Source organism: Eutrema salsugineum, unplaced genomic scaffold (genome assembly GCF_000478725.1).
Source record: "Eutrema salsugineum unplaced genomic scaffold, Eutsalg1_0 scaffold_4, whole genome shotgun sequence".
Classification (NCBI taxonomy): domain Eukaryota; kingdom Viridiplantae; phylum Streptophyta; class Magnoliopsida; order Brassicales; family Brassicaceae; genus Eutrema; species Eutrema salsugineum.
Window position 1 is genome coordinate 11,435,701 of NW_006256686.1, and position 20,753 is coordinate 11,456,453.

General features: G+C 44.0%; 1 non-coding gene across 1 annotated transcript; it reads right to left on the bottom strand.

The window, feature by feature from the left end:
• Positions 1 to 421: 421 nt before the first annotated feature.
• Positions 422 to 527, bottom strand: LOC112084798. The gene has a single exon (XR_002898458.1). It is a non-coding gene; the product is annotated as a small nucleolar RNA R71 (small nucleolar RNA).
• Between the last annotated feature and the right edge of the window lie 20,226 nt (positions 528 to 20,753).

Genomic DNA, 20,753 nt, shown 5'->3' on the forward strand with positions numbered 1-20,753 from the left:
GCAACAGGCTCACTACATTCCTCAGCATCAAGCTCAAAGGAGACATGATCCTCCACCTGTGTTTGTTGGGGAAAATGACAGGGCCAATGTTCATCAGTATGGAGCAGGGATTCAAGCACCACCTGTGCAAAACAACAATTTTGAAGTCAAGGCATCTTTGCTGAATATGGTCCAAATCTCCATGTTCCATGGATTGCCAATGGAAGATCCTTTGGAACACTTGGACCAATTTGATAAAGTTTGTGACTTGACAAAGATAAATGGAGTATCTGAGGACAGCTTCAAGCTCAGATTATTCCCCTTCAGACTTGGTGACAAAGCACACCAATGGGAGAAGAATCTTCCAAGAGGCTCCATTCAGACTTGGGAGCAATGCAAGCAGGCATTTCTGTCTAAGTTCTTCTCAAATTCCAGAACAGCAAAGTTAAGAAACCAGATCTCCAGCTTCACTCAACATAGCAATGAGAGTTTGGTGAAGCATATGAGAGATTCAGGAGCTACACTAACCAATGCCCACACCATGGGTTTAATGAGGCTTCTCTTCTCAGCACACTTTATAGAGAGGATCTTCCCAAGATTAGGAACCTGCTGGATACTGCATCAAATAGAACTTAGCGCCGGTTCAGCATCAGGGATTGATTCATGCTGCTTTAGAGCTGGTTGAGAACTTAGAAATGAGCAATGATACATATGGAGAAGACTTTGATAGAGCCAATAGGAGTGAGAGTTCAAGCAGGGATCAAAGGTATGAGAAGGACTTTAAAACACTTGAAAGCAAGTTGGACAAGGTGTTATTGGCCACTCAAAAGCCAATGCACTTTGTAGGAGAGTATGAGGAACCTTCTCAATGCTTTGAGAACATCAGTGAAGAGGGTCTTACTCAGGAAGAGCTAATTCTATATTGGGAATCAGGGGTTCCAAAGATATCAGTATGCCAATGCCAACCAGAACTTCTCTTACAGGAATCCCAATATAGCCAACCCACAAGACCAAGTTTACCCTACCTCTCAAGCTCCACAGAATTTTGTTCCCAAGAACAACTTTCAAGGGTCTTTTCAACCAAATAATCAGTTTTTTTTCAGAATTAGGGTTACATTCAACATCAGCTACCACTTCAGAGTTCTGGTTTCAGTTCACAGCAACAGCCAAAAGCACCACCAGGGTTAAGTGCACCACAGTTTCAGCAGCAGGCGCCGGTTCAGCATCAGTTCCAGTCAGCACCGGTTCACCAGGAGCAACAGAATGGGCCAGACATGGTTGGTATTCTACAACAGTTGCTACAGGGTCAAAAAATGTTTGCAAGTCAGTATGCATCTATGCAGCATGACATCAAGGAGCTGAAACAGAATCAGGCATCCACTTCAAGAAGCCAAGGTGGCTTACCTGGTAAGCCAGAACCAAACCCAAAGGAATATGTTAAAGCCATTACATTGAGAAGTGGCAAAGAGCTACCTGGTATAGAGCACAACAATGTGATCATTGAGGACAATGATCAAATTGGTGGGGAGGCAGCCCCAAGGGATGATCAAAAAGCTGAAAGATCAAAGAAAGGGAAGGATAAAGAGGTGGAAAAGCCATCAGAACAAGAAAAGCCCTATGTTCCACCACCTCCCTATCAACCTAAGCTCCCATATCCACGAAGATTCAAGAAGCAGATGGTAGATAAAGCAAGGGCAGTCTTTGAGAAGACTCTTAATGAGATACCTCTTACAATACCTCTCATTGAAGTATTCTTGATGATGCCTAAGCTTGGAAAGTTCTTGAAGGATACTATCTTGAACAAGATCAAAGAACTACAGGGTATGGTGGTACTAAGCCATGAGTGCAGTGCCATAATTCAGAAAAGTTCAGTCCCAAGGAAGCTGTCTGATCCAGGGAGCTTTACTCTCCCTTGTGCTATAGGTCCATTAATGTTTGCTGGTTGCCTTTGTGACTTGGGTGCATCTGTCAGTCTAATGCCATTCTCTATAGCAAGAAAAATTGGATACAGAGTGTTCAAACCTGCTAGAATCTCACTTGTCCTAGCTGATAGATCTGTGAGGTTACCAGTTGGAATGTTAGAGGACTTACCAGTCAAGATAGGTGGTTTTGAAGTGCCTACAGATTTTGTTGTTCTAGAGATGGATGAGGAACCTGTTGATCCACTGATTTTGGGCAGGCCATTCTTGTCCACAGCAGGAGCAATCATTGATGTAAGAGGTGGCATCATTGAGCTACAACTTGGTAAAGAAAAGCTGAAGTTTGATATCAAAAAAATGATGAAGAAGCCCACCATAGAAGGACAATGCTTCTATGTAGAGACCATGGATCAACTAGCTGATGAGTTGCTTGAGGAACTGAATATTGATGATCCTCTTCAAGTTGCCTTAACCAAAGAACAAGGAGACCATGGGTTCTTAGCAGAGGAGAGTGAAGGATACAAGCTGTATTTGGACAATGCAAGAGAACTTGGTCCTGAAGCAAAGTTTTTGGAACTGGAAAGAAGTGGTCCTGAGGTCTTGGATATCAGCGGCTCAAACACAAGCCAAGGAGCAGTTCAAAGAGTCGTGGCCGTGGGTTCTAAAGTGGAGGACCAGGCTGGGCTGTGTGAGCAGATTGGCAACAAGGGAGCTGCAACCTTGCAAGACAGCTTCAGTGCTGATTGGGATGAGTCAAAGGCACCTCAGCTGGAACTCAAACCTCTTCCAGAGGGGATCAGGTATGCTTTCTTAGGTCTGAATAAGTCTTATCCTGTCATCATCAATGATATGCTGTTAGAGGACCAAGAGCATAGGTTGTTAGAAGAGTTGAGGAAACATAGGAGAGCCATTGACTACTCTCTGGATGACATAAAGGGTATCTCACCCTCCCTATGCACTCATAGGATTCACTTATAAGAGGAGTCTATGTAATCCATAGAGCACCAAAGGCGTCTCAATCCCAACTTAAAAGAGGTAGTGAAGAAAGAGATTCTCAAACTCCTAGAGGCTGGGATAATTTATCTAATCTCAGACTCTAGATGGGGTTCACCAGTCCATGTGGTGCCCAAAAAGGGGGGAATGACAGTGATAAAGAATGAGAAGGATGAGCTGATTGCTACTAGGACTATAACTGGATACAGGATGTGTATAGATTATAGAAAGCTCAATGCAGCCTCTAGGAAAGACCATTTTCCTTTGCCTTTTATTGACCAAATTATAGAGATGCTTGCAAACCATCCCTTCTTTTGTTTTCTAGATGGTTACTCTGGATTATTTCAAATCCCCATAGATCCAAGAGACCAAGAGAAGACCACATTCACCTGTCTCTATGGGACATTTGCTTATAGGTGCATGCCATTTGGGTTGTGCAATGCTCCTGCTACTTTCCAGCGTTGCATGATGTCTATTGTTTCGGATCTGATTGAGGAGAAAGTAGAAGTCTTCATGGATGACTTCTCAGTCTATGGACACTCTTTCTCCTATTGTTTGTCTAATCTTTCTCAGGTCCTGGATATATGTGAGGAGCACAGCATGGTGTTGAATTGGGAAAAATGTAACTTCATGGTTCAAGAGGGAATAGTGTTGGGGCACAAGGTCTCAGAAGCTGAAATAGAAGTGGACAGAGCAAAGGTGGAAGTGATGGTGAATCTGCAAGCTCCAAACTCAGTCAAAGGGATAAGAAGCTTCCTTGGACATGCAGGGTTCTACAGGAGGTTCATCAAAGACTTTTCAAGAATAGCTAGGCCTCTGACTAGGCTGTTGTGCAAAGAGGTTGAATTTGTCTTTGATGCTGAGTGTGAGGAAGCTTTCAAGAAGATCAAGGAGGCATTGATCAGTGCACCAATTGTCCAGATCCCTGATTGGTCATTGCCCTTTGAAGTGATGACAGATGCTTCAGACTATGCAGTTGGAGCTGTGCTTGGCCAGAGGAAGGACAGAAAACTTCATGTGATCTACTATGCCAGTAGGACCTTTGATTCTGCTCAAGAAAAGTATGCAACCACAGAAAAGGAAATGCTGGCAATAGTTTTTGCATTTGATAAATTCAGAAGCTACTTGGTGGGATCAAAAGTCATTGTGTACACTGATCATGCAGCCCTCAGATATCTAATGACCAAGAAAGATGCCAAGCCTAGACTCTTGAGATGGGTCCTCTTACTTCAAGAGTTTGATATGGAAGTACAAGACAAGAAGGGTATAGAGAATGGAGCTGCAGACCATCTCACTAGGTTAAGAGTGGACTCTGAAGTCCCTCTTAATGACTATCTCCCTGAGGAATCATTGATGGTGCTCAACTCTTACTTGAAGTTTGAGGAAGTGGATAGCATCCAAGAGAGGAGAATGTCTTGGTTTGCTGACATTGTGAATTTTCTTGCTTGCGGAGTGGAACCGCCAGAACTTGATGCTTACCGCAGAAAGAAGTTCTTCAAAGATGTCCAAAGATACCATTGGGATGAACCTTATCTGTATGTCCTGAACAAAAATCAACTGTATATAAGGTGTCTTGCTGAAGAGGAGATGCAACCTGTGTTGCAAGAGTGCCATGAATCAGCTTTTGGGGGTCACATGGGAGCATTCAAGACGGTGGCCAAGGTTCTTCAGAGTGGGTTTTGGTGGCCTACTATGTTCAAGGACGCTCAAAGGGTTTTTTCAGCATGTGATGCCTGTCAGAGGCATGGGAACATTTCAAAGAGGAGTGAGATGCCTCAAAATCCAATATTTGAGGTTGAAGTTTTTGATTGTTGGGGAATGGACTTCATGGGGCCATTCATCTCATCTTATGGGAATCAGTACATATTGGTGTCTGTGGATTATGTGTCCAAATGGGTTGAGGCTGTTGTTTCCCATACCAATGATTCCAAGGTGGTGGTCAGGTTGTTCAAGAAAATAATCTTCCCAAGATTTGGAGTACCCAGGGTTGTTATTTCTGATGGAGGTTCTCAATTTGTGAACAAAACCTTGGAGGGATTGCTGAGGAAGCATGGAGTGAAACATAAGGTAGCTACTCCTTATCATCCTCAAAATAGTGGCCATGTTGAAGTGTCTAATAGAAAAATTAAGGCCATTCTTGAGAGGACTGTTAGCTCAAGCAGAAAAGATTGGAGCAAAAGGCTGGATGATACATTGTGGGCTTATAGAACAGCCTTTAAGACTCCAATTGGGACATCTCCTTTCAATCTGCTATATGGGAAGAGCTGCCACCTTCCTGTTGAGCTAGAGTACAAGGAATTATGGACTGTGAAGTTGCTGAACTTTGATATCAAAACAGCTCAAGAGAAAAGAATAATTCAACTCCATGAACTTGAAGAGATCAGGTTGGAGGCTTTTGAGATCTCCAAGATTTATAAGAGAAGACCAAAGCTCTACATGATCAAAGGATTTTGAAAAGGGAGTTCAAGGAAGGTGATTTGGTGTTGATGTTCAACTCTAGGCTTAAGTTATTTCCTGGAAAAATTAAGTCTAGATGGTCTGGTCCCTTTAAGATTCTTGAAGTTAGGCCATATGGAGCTTTTGTGTTAGAAGGTAAAGATAGTAAAGGGTTTGTGGTCAATGGCCAAAGGATCAAGCACTACCTAGTCTCACAAAGGAAGGAGGAAGCTACATCAGTTCCCCTTCTTGATCCACCATCAGCATAAACTTGGTATCAAAGTCAAACTTAGAGACTTTAAACAAAGTGCTCTTGGGAGACACCCCAAGCTTATCCTTGTACACAGTTCTTTTGATTCTTTTCGTTTCTTTCTTTTTATGTTTTAGGATCTTTTGATGGGTTTTGTGAGTTGTTCTCAGGTTCTAGGTGACTTTTGGAGGCCATGGCTCAAGACTAGAGTGGAATGGAGCATGTGAGAAGGCTGGAAAAAGGGCTTAAGATATGGAAACATGATGGACGCTTGTGTGCTACTTGGGTGTGCGGCTCAGTCAGGCCAGATACCAACTCGCAGAAGAACTCGCTGTTAACACCTACTTGGTCCTGCGAGTTATTCACCTAGCAGCAAGAGATTTGAGCAAGAAAAATGTTAAGTGCTGCTGGTCTGCGAGTTGGTTCTGCGAGTTGGATGCAGGTGAGATCAAGCCGCACTAATACTTGGGCGTGCAAGAAAAACGAAGAAAACACCAGGCCGCACACCAGGAGAAAGAATCCTAGGCGTTCATGCGAGTTGGTATTGCGGCCTGAACCAAGGAGAGGCCGAGTTGCAGTAAAACTCGATGTTTACACCGGGTTGGTTATGCGGGTTGATTCAGGAGATCCCAGGCCGCACAACGAAGAGGAGAGTCCAAGGCGTTCAAGTGTCAAAGACTGCGAGTCAGGCGTGCGGCTCAGCATGAAGAGAAGACCAGAACGCAGGAACACTCGCCATTTACACCGGCCTGGGCCTGCGAGTTGATTCAAAGGGGTGCCAGGCCGCATACCAAAAAGAAGAACCCAAAAAGTTTAAGTGTCAAAATGTGCGACCTGGTCAGCGGCCTAAATGAAGGAGGGACCAAGCCGCACTACAACTCGCTGTTTACACCGAGACGGTCATGCGGGACAGTCTAACAGGGAGCCAGGTCGCATGTTAAGAAAAGGGAGCTAGGTCGTCCAAGGTTTAAAGTGTGCGGTTTGGTCCTGCAGGTCAGACTAAGAAGGTCCCAGGTTGCACTTATATTCACTATTCACACCAGCCTGGGAATGCGAGTTAGTTCAAGGAGGACACCAGGTCGCACGATGAGAAGGAGCAAAAGATCGGCCAAGGTTTAAAATGTGCGACCTGGACGTGCGAGATAGTTCGGAGTCTGCCTAGGCCGCACAAACGTTCACGGTTTACACCGACTGGGACGTGCAGGACAGTCCAAAAGGGAGCCAGGCCGCACACTGAGAAGAAGCGAACAGATTGTCTAAGGCTCATAATGTGCGACCTGGTCATGCGAGTTGGGTACAAAGAAGACCAGGCCTCACGAAAGCTCGCTAAATACACCGGGTTGAACGTGCGGGTTTGTTGATGGATCAGCCAGGTTGCAGCATGAGAGAAGGGACAAGATCGTGCGAAAGAGATTTTTGTGCGACCTGGGCATGCGAGACAGTCAACACCAGGTCCCAGGTCGCACAAGAACTCGCGCTTTACACCGAGACGGGCTTGCGGGTCATCAGGAGGTGACAGCAGGTCGCAGGACAACGGGAAAAGACAAAGCTCTCAGAAGAGTTTTGTGTGTGACTTGGGCATGCGAGATGGTCACACCAGGTCCCAAGTCGCACACTAATTCGCGGAACACACCGAGTCAGTCGTACGGGATGAGAAAGACCGGGTCCAAGGCGCAAAAAGGAAAGAAATGAGTCTGGTCAACAAAAAAATAGGACAGGTCAAGCCTTGACTGGTCAAAGTGGATCTATTGCCCACCAGTCCAAAGGCTGTGCCAAGTCCCACACTCTCTCTTCCTCACCAAAAACATGAGTTTGCCTTCTAAACTCATTTCTCTCCATTGTTTTCTTCATAACTCTCTCATTACTTCACCAAATTCGTTGATTCAAAGTGCTCTGAGCTCGTTTTTGAGTTGGTAATCTCATCCTGTTAGCATTTCAAACTCATTTGCATCATAATCCCAAGGTATTCACTCTGTTAAAACTCATCTTTTTCCATTTTTTTAAATGGTAATTTTTGAGTTCATTTTGTGGAATCGATTTTAATAGGTTGTTGTAGACCTTAGGATTATTTTTATAAATACTAGGGTGCTAGATTATCATGGGAAAACAGAGCTCTTTCTTGGTGATTCACTGTTCTTGAATTTTGAAAATTGTTACAAAATAATTCATGGAAAAATCGATTTTTCTTGAAAAAGTGATGAACTTGTTTCTTGCTGAGTCTTTGCTTTGAACTTTTGTTTTGCATTGCTATGAATTCATTGGACTGATGCTTGGCTTTAGAAACTTGTTCATGTTCTTTAGAAATCGATTTTTGCAACAATGTTTTCAAATTTTTTGAGAACTTTGTGGAACTTGACCTTGTGCTAACTTGTTTCAGAGAAAATCTTTGGCAGATGACTGAGAGAACCAATGCTCTAGCCCGCATGAAGAAAGGTCTTGCATCCAAAGACAAGAGCCTGGTCTCAGGATCTTCAAAGCCAAAAGGAAATGGCCAAGGCACCAAGAAGAGCACAAAGCAAAAAAGGAGTGAACAAGAGCCAAAAAGAACAAGGAATGAGGAGAAAGCTTTGGTGGTTGCTTCTGGTTCCAAGAAGAAAGGAAAACAACTGGCTGTGGTATCTGATGATGAAAAAACTGAGAGTGGTTCAAGCAGCTCAGCTGGAGGTTCCCAAGGCGCCATTGAAGAGGCACCCAAGAGGATCAAGAAAAATAAACCAGAAACACCTGATTATCTGGCCAAGTTTCAGTAGATGGGGAGGTTCCCTGATGTGGAATTTTTGAAGAAGATTGGCATCTATGAGGATGCCAAAACTTTGCTTGGGAACATGGCATTGAATCACTCTTGTAGCTGAGGGAGATCGCCTATGAAGAGGAGTCTCAAGAGTTCTTGGCTTCATTTGATGCTTTTATGTACTACCCAAGGGATCCAAGGATAATTCAAGGGGATGGTCTTGGATACATGGAGTTTGCGGTGAAAGGAAAGACCTACACAGTGACATTCAGGGAGTGGAATGAGATATTTGGATTTTCTGCGCCTAAAAACATACCTCTCTCCAACAAGATCGGTCTTAGAAAGGAAGACGTTCAAGCTTTATGGGGATCAATTGCTTTTGGAAAGTACACAGCTGGAGCAGCTAAGTCCTCTTGGATAAGAAACCCGGTGCAGAAATATGTCCATAAGATCCTTTCTCACAGCTTCTATTTCAAGCTTGATGGTGGGAGAGTTCATCAAGGTGATCTGAACCTCCTTGGTGTGGGGCTGAAACAGTTGATGCCAACTCATGAAAATGGGAAGCCTTATGAAGGATATGCTCACATACCTTGCCTTGCCTCTCAACTAGCAAGGTCTTTGATGTTCTACAAGGAGTGCATTTGGGATTCAAAGAAGAAGGATGCAAAGCTGGCCCATGGTTGGGTTGTAACGAAGATTTTGAAGGCAAGAGGATACAAGTTTAAAGAAAGCAAGGCAAAGCTTGATCTGATTAATGAAGCTCATCTGTGCAAGATTGGTTTCTTTCAAGGGAGAGTTGGTGCAAAGCTGGTTTACAACTTCAAGTACTTCATAGATGACCAACTTCAAGTTCTCCTGCCCAATCCCTCCATCACCACAGTCCACGTAAATCGGAACATTCACTTCTACTTATTGAAGGAAGAGCTGTACAATGTCCAAACTGATCCACCAATTCCCAAGTACAAGAAAGCTTGCAGACAAGAAGCTTCCAAGGAAAAGAAAGCAGCCGCTGAAGCTGCTGCCGCTAGTGCTGCTGGTGCTGGAGATTCTGGTCTGCCCCCACCTCAGAAACGTTATGGTGGGAGCAGATACTACTTTGATGACTACTACTGGGAGGAGCCAGGCACTTCAGGGTTTAGAGCTCAGCAAAAGATTGGTATCCTTCAGCAATGGTGCAAGTACCAGGACAAAACGATACACAAGATGGCCAAGTGTATCAAGGAGATGAAGAAAATGATCAAGAGGCTTGAGAACCCTTGCAAAGATGGATCTATAACACCGGTTTCACCAAGACACAGAGATGAGGTTGGAGAGAGCTATACCAATTGCACAGCACTGGTCCCCTATGACACAGCATGGGTGGATCTTGAAGACGGTTCTGATGAGGCAAGCCATCACTCTTGGGAGACTACATCCGGTCACACATCAAACCCCTCATACTCCTTGGGGTCAGACTTCCACAGCTTTTAGGTAACACTCCACCCTTGTACATATGCATGTAGTCTTTATTTTTCTCTTTGCATTTTACTTGTTTGTTTTGCTTTTACTCCTTTCTCATGCTTTTATAACACAAGGGACTGTGTTATTTAAGTGTGGGGGAGAAGTTTCATCTTTTACTAATCATATTTTCTCTATTCTTATTTTCTACTTTGAGTCTTGAGTCACATTCTTGCATGCATTCATGTAGTTGCATCTAAGTGCACATAAAAACCAAAAAAAAAAAAGAAAAATCAAAACAATTTCACAACAAAATGCTCATGTAGTTGCATTCTCATTTTAAGGATTGAGTCTAGTTGCATATTCATATAGGCTGCATCAATGCAAGGGAGTGATGATAGGTTTTTTCTTGAGAGAATATCACTTTAAGAATTCGGTTCACTGCCCTAGTTTCTAGTTCTTTGATGCATGTAAACGAGAAAGAAGTCAAGACTGATCCATGCTTTGAACTTGTTGAGTGAATCAAGCTTTGATTAGTTCCAGCCTTATCTAAGTGAGAACCATAATTTGACAATCTAATTATCATTGTTTGTGCATGTCATCGTGAACTCATGGGTACCCTTAAAATATTTGAGCTCTCTTATCCTTTTTACCACTCTTTGCTAGGTCAAATAGCTGTACTCTCATCTTGAGACAGTTCCCTGCCTTGAACCAAACCTTCCTTGAAGCCTGAAACACTATAGTTAGTCTTGAAGCCTGAAGAAGACTGAAGGGTACAAGAGGAGAGCTGACAAGGGTCGCAAAGAGTTAGTCTTCGAACCCGGAGATTGGGTTTGGCTTCATATGCGGCCTGAACGATTCCCACACAAGAGGAGCTCCAAGCTAGCACCGAGGGGAGATGGCCCATTCCGTGTCTTGGAGAGGATAAATGACAATGCCTACAAGCTTGAGCTACCAGGTGAGTTTAACATTTCCCATAGTTTCAATGTAGCTGACTTGTCTCCTTTTGATGCAGGTGAAACAGTTTTGAGGGCAAAACCTCTTGAAGAGGGAGAGAATGATGAGGTCATCGAGCACTCTAATGAGGGTCCCAGTATCCCAACACTCCAACCAGGTCCCATGACTCGATCTAGAACCAGGAGCCTGCGTGAAAAGATCAACTTAGCCGTATTAGTTTCATACAAGCACCCGAGGAGGACACGGTCCAAACTCAACCGAACCAGCCCCGGCCTTACGAGAAAACAGGTATGAAATCTCTGTTGACAGGACAAGGAGTCGAGACCATCACAAAGCCTGAGGAGACCATCACCCAAGAGTCCAAGACAATCAACACCAATGACGTAGCCGATAGCGATCAACCGGAGCTTGCACAAGAGACGCTAGCGGAGGAAGAGGCTGCCAAGGGAAGGATTCATGAACTTGAAACAAGCATCATCAACACTACCAAGGCCGCAGAAGACCACCTGAAGATCGCCCCAACACACGTCAAGAGCAGCTCACTTCTCCCATGGCCTCTTTTGCGTGCACAACAGGTAAACTTTGTTTATGAGTTTTGTGCAGGAACAGACGACCAGCTCAGTGGTGACTAAGAGCCACGAGAGTCCAGAGACACCTGAGATCAAGTCTCGGCCAAGACTCAAGAGCTTATTTTCTTTTTATTTTATTTAAGTAGAACTTTCCTTATTTGTGTCCAAATGAGACAACTCGCTGTTTACTTGTTTTCTTTGCCATTTTCTTTTGTTTATTTTGAAAGTCCTGTGGTTTTTGAGTCTTTTCTTTTCATTTGAGTCGAACCCTAGAAGGTTCAAGCTGATGGACTGTTTATAAAGTCCCCTTGCAGCTTTGTAGTTCGATACCTTTTTGCTTATCAATAAAATAACGCTGTTTTCTTGAAGCTTTTGCTTGAGAGAGTTGCTTACCTTTGTGTGTGTGAGATTCCACTCAAAGGTTAGTGTTTTCTGTATCAGAGAGCCCTCCATCCTCTCTGTGGTGCCAACGATCCACCTCAATTCCCCTGAACCGATCCAACAAGAGAGAGCGAATGCCAGCTTGTTAGATCTCCATTGATTCATTGTGTGACTCTACCCCAAGGCATACATCATTTTGGTATCAGAGCCGAAAGGTTTTGCCATCAGGTGATATCTATCCATCTCTAGTTTAACCTTTTTAGTTGTTGTTAGCTTATCTTATAAAAAAAAATAGATAAATCGCTTTTGCTTATCCTAGGTTGCCAATCATTCGCATCATTCAACTGGTTCCCTTTGTTGTTGCGTGTGATCTAGTAGTTGTTTCATCTTGTTTGAGTTCTATAGTTGTTAAAAAAAAAGGAATTAGCCGTTGAGATTCTTGTCTCACAAGTTTAGGGTTTCTAGACTATTGAGACTTTTAACCGCTTGAGTTAGTCGTTTTCTCTATTTCTTGATTGTCTTTGGTCCTTGTTTTGATTAGTAGCCTGTCCTTTGTTTCGTGTTCTAGCTAGAGTCCCAAGATTTTAAGTCAAAAAAAAGAAGAAGAAGCAAGTTAGAAGTTTTCCATTTCTCCATTTGTGCTATTTCCTTTTCAACACTTTTCACGCGTCTTGTCATTTACAGATTTTCCTTTTACCTTATTGTTTTCTTTAAGTCTTTCTACCCCAAGGTACCGTGATTCCTTTTGTTTTATTGTGAGCATAGGAACAACCTTGAGATAATATGGCTGAAGAACCCGTACCCCAAGAAGCACTGATGCAAATGCTTACGGCAATGCGAGAAGAGATGAGGACGATGAGGCAGGAGTTTGGGGATCGAGTTTGTCATCTAGAGCAGCCACCACCAGCACCAGCGGCCGCAGGTGCAGCTGGAGGAGCTCGAGAGGCCCGACGAAACCCACCCCAACCAGGAGAGGAGATGCATCGAGCACTCTAATGAGGGTCCCAGTATCCCAACACTCCAACCAGGTCCCATGACTCGATCTAGAACCAGGAGCCTGCGTGAAAAGATCAACTTAGCCGTATCTAGTTTCATACAAGCACCCGAGGAGGACACGGCCCAAACTCAACCGAACCAGCCCCGGCCTTACGAGAAAACAGGCATGAAATCTCTCTTGACAGGACAAGGAGTCAAGACCATCACAAAGCCTGAGGAGACCATCACCCAAGAGTCCAAGACAAGCAACACCAACCACGTAGCCGATAGCGATCAACCGGAGCTTGCACAAGAGACGCTAGCGGAGGAAGAGGCTGCCAAGGGAAGGATTCATGAACGTGAAACAAGCATCATCAACACTACCAAGGCCGCAGAAGACCATCTGAAGATCGCCCCAACACACGTCAAGAGCAGCTCACTTCTCCCATGGCCTCTTTTGCGTGCACAACAGGTAAACTTTGTTTATGAGTTTTGTGCAGGAACAGACGACCAGCTCAGTGGTGACTAAGAGCCACGAGAGTCCAGAGACACCTGAGATCAAGTCTCGGCCAAGACTCAAGAGCTTATTATTATTTTACTTTTTTTTATAAGTAGAACTTTCCTTATTTGTGTCCAAATGAGACAACTCGCTGTTTACTTGTTTTCTTTGTCGTTTTCTTTTATTTATTTTGAAAGTCCTGTGGTTTTTGAGTCTTTTCTTTTCATTTGAGTCAAACCCTAGAAGGTTCAAGCTGATGGACTGTTTATAAAGTCCCCTTGCAGCTTTGTAGTTCGATACCTTTTTGCTTATCAATAAAATAACGCCGTTTTCTTGAAAATTTTGCTTGAGAGAGTTGCTTACCTTTGTGTGTGTGAGATTCCACTCAAAGGTTAGTGTTTGCTGTATCAGAGAGCCCTCCATCCTCTCTGTGGTGCCAACGATCCACCTCACTTCCCCTGAACCGATCCAACAAGAGAGAGCGAAGGCCAGCTTGTTAGATCTCCATCGATTCATTGTGTGACTCTACCCCGAGGCATACATCATTTTGGTATCAGAGCCGAAAGGTTCTGCCATCAGGTGATATCTATCCATCTCTAGTTTAACCCTATTAGTTGTTGTTAGCTTATCTTATATAAAAAAAAAATAGATAGATTGCTTTTGCTTATCCTAGGTTGGCAATCATTCGCATCATTTAACTGGTTCCCTTTGTTGTTGCGTGTGATCTAGTAGTTGTTTCATCTTGTTTGAGTTCTATAGTTGTTAAAAAAAAAGGAATTAGCCGTTGAGATTCTTGTCTCACAAGTTTAGGGTTCTAGACTATTGAGACTCCCATCTTAGAAGATGATTTCCCACCTGACCCGTTAGTGTGAAAACAACAACGAGCTCAAGACCCCTTGAGAAGGCAGAACGCAAGGCAAGACGAACCTAGAGAGGGTAATTTAGATGTTAAGCTTACTCCTCCTACTTTTGCAGGTAAGTCGGACCCTGATGTTGGATTGGGAGAGAAGGCTTGAATACATCTTCAAGTGTTACGGGTATTCTGATCGGAAGAAAGTGGCACTAGCTGGTGCCCAACTCACCGAAAATGCCCTAGCTTGGTGGGATAGGAACGTAGCTGACAGGAGGAGAAAACGTTATGCACCGGTCACCACCTGGCGAGACATGAAATTCTTGCTCCGATCAAGGTATGTACCTGATCACTATCACCGAGACTTACAAAAACGTTTTAGAAAGTTGTCACAGGGAGCTAGGTGCGTTGACGAATACTATGAGGAGTTTGAGAAGCTGGTGAACCTGTTAGAGCTTGAGGAGACTGAGGAGGCCTTGATGGCTCAGTTTATAAACGGTTTACAAGAACGTATAGCCCGTAATGTGGAAAGAGCTAAATATAGTGGGATGCATGAACTGTTGCACCTATCAGTGCAAGTAGAGCAGCAGATCAAGCGCAAAACAGCCTTGTCAAACAGAAACCGTGCCCCACAGACCTGGAACGCTAGTAGCTCCAAACCAGTGGACAAAGGAAAGTCTATAGACATCGATTCACGCTACAAAGGCAAAGCCCCCGAAACAGCTAAGACCTCACGTGCGAAGCAAGGTAAGTTCCCTAGTTCCCCTAGAACTCGTGAAATCATATGATTTAAGTGCCAGGGGAGAGGTCACATGGCTAAAGAGTGCCCAAACCAGCGTGTAATGGTGTTGCTACCCGGTGGAGACTATGAGTCTCAAGATGAGCTCAATCATGAGCCAGATGATCTCGGAGAAGAGGTAGAGTACCCTGACACGGGAGATCTCTTGGTGACTCGACGAGTGCTCAGTGGCCTTGTCAACCCTGAGGAGAAGCTCCAAAGTGAAAATTTGTTTCACACTCGTTGCACCATCCGAGACAAGGTATGTAACTTAGTCATTGATGGAGGATCTTGTGCTAATGTTGCTAGCAAGTTTATGGTGGACAGGTTGGGACTAGAAATCATTAAACACCCTCGACCATAGAAGCTACAATGGCTCAATGACACGACCGAGCTGAAAGTTACCGAGCAAGTCACCGTTCCCTTCAGTGTAGGCAAATATCGAGATCAAGTCTTTTGTGATGTAGTGCCGATGCAGGCTGGACATCTTTTGCTAGGGAGACCTTGGCTTTATGACCGCGCCACCTTGCACAATGGACGTACCAACTTCTATTCATTCACTCACAAAGACCACAAGTATAACTTGGCCCCACTTACTCCTTCCAAGGTACATGAATTACAAGCTAGAATGAGCAAGGAGCACCAGGTAAGTAAAACTAACTTATATCTCACGTCTGGTGCCATTTCAAAAACTTTAAGTGCCAAGGGCACCGTGTTACTAATGGTCTACAAAGAATGCTTGAGCACAGGAAATAGGGAGTTAGATATACCCCCGAAGATTAAAGCTCTCATTGAACAATTCAAGGACGTTTTCCCTGATGAGATACCACCCGGCTTACCTCCCATTCGGGGAATTGAGCATCAAATAGAGCTTATTCCAGGTGCAGCATTGTCCAACATGCCAGCCTACATAATGAATCCCGAGGAGAGCAAAGAACTTAAGAGGCAAGTAAGAGATCTGATGGACAAGGGCTATGTGCGAGAGAGCCTCAGCCCATGTGCGGTCCCTGTGTTTTTAGTACCTAAGAAAGATGGTACTTGGAGGATGTGCGTCGACTGTAGGGCTGTTAACAACATTACAATCAAGTATAGACACCCTATACCTCGTCTTGACGACATGCTTGACGAGCTAAGTGGTGCAACTATCTTCTCAAAGGTGGATCTCAAGAGTGGATACCACCAGGTGCGAATGCGTGAAGGAGATGAGTGGAAAACCTCATTCAAGACTAAACAAGGTCTTTATGAATGGCTGGTAATGCCATTTGGACTGACAAACGCCCCCAACACCTTCATGCGCCTAATGAACCAGGTTCTAAGGTCTTTTATTGGTAAATTTGTTGTTGTGTACTTTGATGATATTCTTATTTACAGAAAGAACTTACCTGATCATCTCATGCATTTAGAATTAGTTCTTAAAACGCTTCGAAAGGAAGAGCTCTATGACAACCTTAAGAAGTGCTCATTTTGTACTAATCAGCTTATGTTTTTAGGCTTTGTTGTTAGTGAACAGGGTTTACAAGTGGATTAAGAAAAGATCAAGGCTACAAGAGTGGCCGACCCCTTCTACTATCAGCCAAGTTCGGAGTTTTCATGGCCTGGCAAGCTTCTACCGCCGGTTTGTGCGAGATTTCAGTATAATAGCCGCCCCACTCACAGCTGTTTTCAAGAAGAACACGCCATTCACTTGGGGAGCTGCGCAAGAAAGAGCTTTTAACTCTCTTAAAACTCGTTTAACTCAAGCACCTGTCTTAGCTTTACCTGATTTTGATGTAACGTTTGAAGTTGAATGTGATGCTTCAGGATTAGGAATTGGAGTCGTGTTGCATTAGAGGCAGAGGCCAGTGGCATATTTCAGTGAGAAGCTAAGTGGAGCCACCTTAAATTACCCCACATATGATAAGGAGCTGTACGCACTTGTGAGAGCGTTGGAGACTTGGCAACATTACCTCCTCTGCAAAGAGTTTGTGATACACACGGACCATGAAACCCTCAAGCACCTGAGAGGACAAACAACTCTAAAGAGAAGACACGCCAAGTGGCTGGAGTTCATTTAGACTTTCTCTTATGTCATTAAGTACAAAAAGGGAACAGACAATGTGGTGGCAGATGCATTGTCTCGGCGACATGCATTGATCTCAACAATGGAGGCCAAGGTCTTGGGATTCGAACACATCAAGGGGTTATACGAAGAGGATCCTGACTTCTCTGAGAGCTACAAGTCAAGTGGAAAAGGAGCTTTTGGAGCCTATTACCTGCATGATGGTTTTTTATTTAAAGACAAGAGGCTGTGCATTCCACAAGGGTCTATACGAGACTTACTAATAAGAGAAGCTCATGGTGGTGGCCTAATGGGACATTTCGGCATGAACAAGACTCTAGCCATTCTGGTGGACCATTTCTTCTGGCCACATATGAAGAAAGATGTAGAAAAAATCTGTTCAAAATGCATCACTTGCCGCAAGGCTAAATCCAGGTCACATCCTCATGGCTTCCACATTCCTTTACCTATCCCTAATGCCCCATGGGTGGAAATTTCCATGGATTTTGTACTAGGTTTACTCAAGATCAGGCACAAGGATTCTATATTTGTAGTGGTGGACCGATTCTCTAAGATGGCACACTTCATACCTTGTGCCAGAGTGAATGATGCTTCGCAGACAGCTGAGCTATTCTTTAAAGAAGTGGTGCGTCTACACGGGGTCCCTAGGACAATTGTGTCTGATCGAGACACCAAATTCTTGAGTCACTTCTTGAAGACACTTTGGAGGAAACTAGGCACCAAGCTGCTCTTCTCCACCACATGTCATCTCCAGACCGATGGACAGACCGAAGTGGTGAACCGCACACTCTCAACCTTACTCAGAGCCACCATCGGTAACAATTTGAAAAATTGGTTAGAGTGTCTTCCCTTTGTTGAATTTGCTTATAACCGAGCCACACACTCTGCTACTAAACTGTCCCCTTTTGAAGTTATATGTGGGTTCAATCCATTAACCCCTTTAGATCTCTCACCATTACCTCAAGTGGAGCAAGTTAATTTAGATGGCTTGAAAAAGGGAGAGTTCATCAAGAAACTTCATCAAAAGGCCAAGGATAACATAGAGAAGAAGACTGAAGGGTACAAGAGGAGAGCTGACAATGGTCGCAAAGTGTTAGTCTTTGAACACGGAGAGTGGGTTTGGCTTCATATGCGGCCTGAACGATTCCCACACAAGAGGAGCTCTAAGCTAGCACCGAGGGGAGATGGCCCATTCCGTGTCTTGGAGAGGATAAATGACAATGCCTACAAGCTTGAGCTACCAGGTGAGTTTAACATTTCCCATAGTTTCAATGTAGCTGACTTGTCTCCTTTTGATGCAGGTGAAATAGTTTTGAGGGCAAAACCTCTTGAAGAGGGAGAGAATGATGAGGTCATCGAGCACTCTAATGAGGGTCCCAGTATCCCAACACTCCAACCAGATCCCATGAATCGATCTAGAACCAGGAGCCTGCGTGAAAAGATCAACTTAGCCGTATCTAGTTTTCATACAAGCACCCGAGGAGGACACGGCCCAAACTCAACCGAACCAGCCCCGGCCTTACGAGAAAACAGGTATGAAATCTCTCTTGACAGGACAAGGAGTCGAGACCATCACAAAGCCTGAGGATACCATCACCCAAGAGTCCAAGACAAGCAACACCAACCACGTAGCCGATAGCGATCAACTGGAGCTTGCACAAGAGACGCTAGCGGAGGAAGAGGCTGCCAAGGGAAGGATTCATGAACTTGAAACAAGCATCATCAACACTACCAAGGCCGCAGAAGACCACCTGAAGATCGCCCCAACACACGTCAAGAGCAGCTCACTTCTCCCATGGCCTCTTTTGCGTGCACAACAGGTAAACTTTGCTTGAGAGAGTTGCTTACCTTTGTGTGTGTGAGATTCCACTCAAAGGTTATCAGAGAGCCCTCCATCCTTTTTGTGGTGCCAACGATCCACCTCACTTCCCCTGAACCGATCCAACAAGAGAGAGCGAAGGCCAGCTTGTTAGATCTCCATCGATTCATTGTGAGACTCTATGCCGAGGCATACATCACCTGCCTTGAACCAAACCTTCCTTGAAGCCTGAAACACTATAGTGAGAGATGTGAGGCCTTTTTCTGAATAAACTTGACAGAAAGTGTTGGGTTTAGGACGACAAGAGTAGAGTCTCATGTAGATCTAGGTCTGCATCATGAGTCTAGAGTAGGCTAGGAAGAGATCTTGGGAAACAATGAGTGAAAAAAGAGAGAGTTTGAGATGAGAACCAGGGGATGGAAAAGAAAAGAAAGCGGTTTGGGGTCTGCTGTTTAAAGAAAGAAAAGGTCTTGTGTTTTGAAAAGAAAAGTCTAGCCTCTAAGTAAAAAGAAAAGAAAAAAAGCCAAAAGGCTCAAGTGTTTGAAAAGAAAAGAAAAGAGGCTAGGCAGTGCTATGTGAGAAAGAGCCAAGTGAAAGGTTCAGACCCCAAAGCCTGAGTTTAAAGATGAAAAGATGAGTCCCCTGGTGAGAAAAAGAGTGAGAGTGAAGTGAGGAGTGGGTTGATGAGGCAATGAATGCCTTGAGAGAGGAGTAGCTAGGATGTGATCTTCATGAGAGTAGAGTTAAGGTGAAAGACCAACTTGGGGCATTGGGTAGATGGGATTCTACTCTTATATGCACCAGTTGCCTTTTACCCTTGCATTCTGTTAAAGTTTATTCCTTCTTGAGTGATCCCTTGAGCTGCATTGAAACCATAAGCATTGAATGAGATCATATTTGTCTCATAACCCTGTCCCAAGACCAGTGAGTTCACATGATTTGCATAAGCATGATTCACATGAGCTTTAATGAATGTCAAAAGGTTCAAACTATGGCTGTTTGTGAAAACTTAAGCTTGAGATTGATTCATTTTATGATGGGTATGGCTAAAGTTTTGTGAGTAATCTTGTTTGCACTGCATCTTAGAATTAACAACTAGGACACTGAGCCTTGAATTATTTTAGTGATACAATCTGTCATTAAAGAATATGAACTCCCAATGCATCCAACCTCTTTCTCTCATTTGTTTTTTTTTTTGCTTGAGGACAAGCAAATGACAAGTGTGGGGGAGTTGATATGTTCATAATTTGCATCATTTAGGTTGTATATATCATTCCAAATCATGTCTTATTTCATGCATTTTAGGTCTTTAGGTGTTGTTTAAGGACTTAGGGGTTTGCATTAGGTCCAAGTGAGTCTTGCATGTTTTGGAGTGTTTACAGGTGATTTGGAAGCAGTTTGGACCTAAAAAGATGAAGCCAGGAGGAGAAATGGTGAATAGGGGTTTAAAAATGGTGAAATCAGCCTTTTGGAGATTCTCGGTGCTAGCCTGTACCGCGGGAAGCTTTTTCTCGGCTATTTTCATGTATCGCGAGTGGATTTCTCGGCCAAAACGCGTACCGGCTGTTCAAGTTTCTCGGCCAAAATTCTCGGGTGCAGATACATCTCCAAAATCGCGTTACCGGAAGGTCTTGCTGGGTGATTCAGCCTCCAGGGTCTGCAGAAAAGATAAATATAATGGAGTCAAGATCTCAGAACAGTTGGAATCGACGAGTTTGGAGCACCGAGCTGAAAGATACGGCCATCGGAAGACAGGCCTCTCTCGCATCCGTTCCGGAGCAATCCCATACGTCTAGAAAGATCGCCTGTCCGGGGAGTCTTAACGTCCGATTCAGATTACAGGGTCTTCAGAAATTTTGGAGATGATCAGGTTACGGATCCTGAACAGGTGGAATCATTATATTTTGAGTCGTGAGAAGAGAGTTAAGCTCACCGGAATACACACCTGTCTCGGTACAGCTTCAAGACCGAGCCAATGAGTCACAAATATTTCGTGGGACGATGCCTTTCCAGTCTGATTCAGTTGCCGAAGTCTTTATCAGGATTCTAGATCTTTGAGTTCTTTTTCCAGAACATCTGAGTTCATCCAGTTCGGTGCTATGTGCTGAAAGATATTGTCTC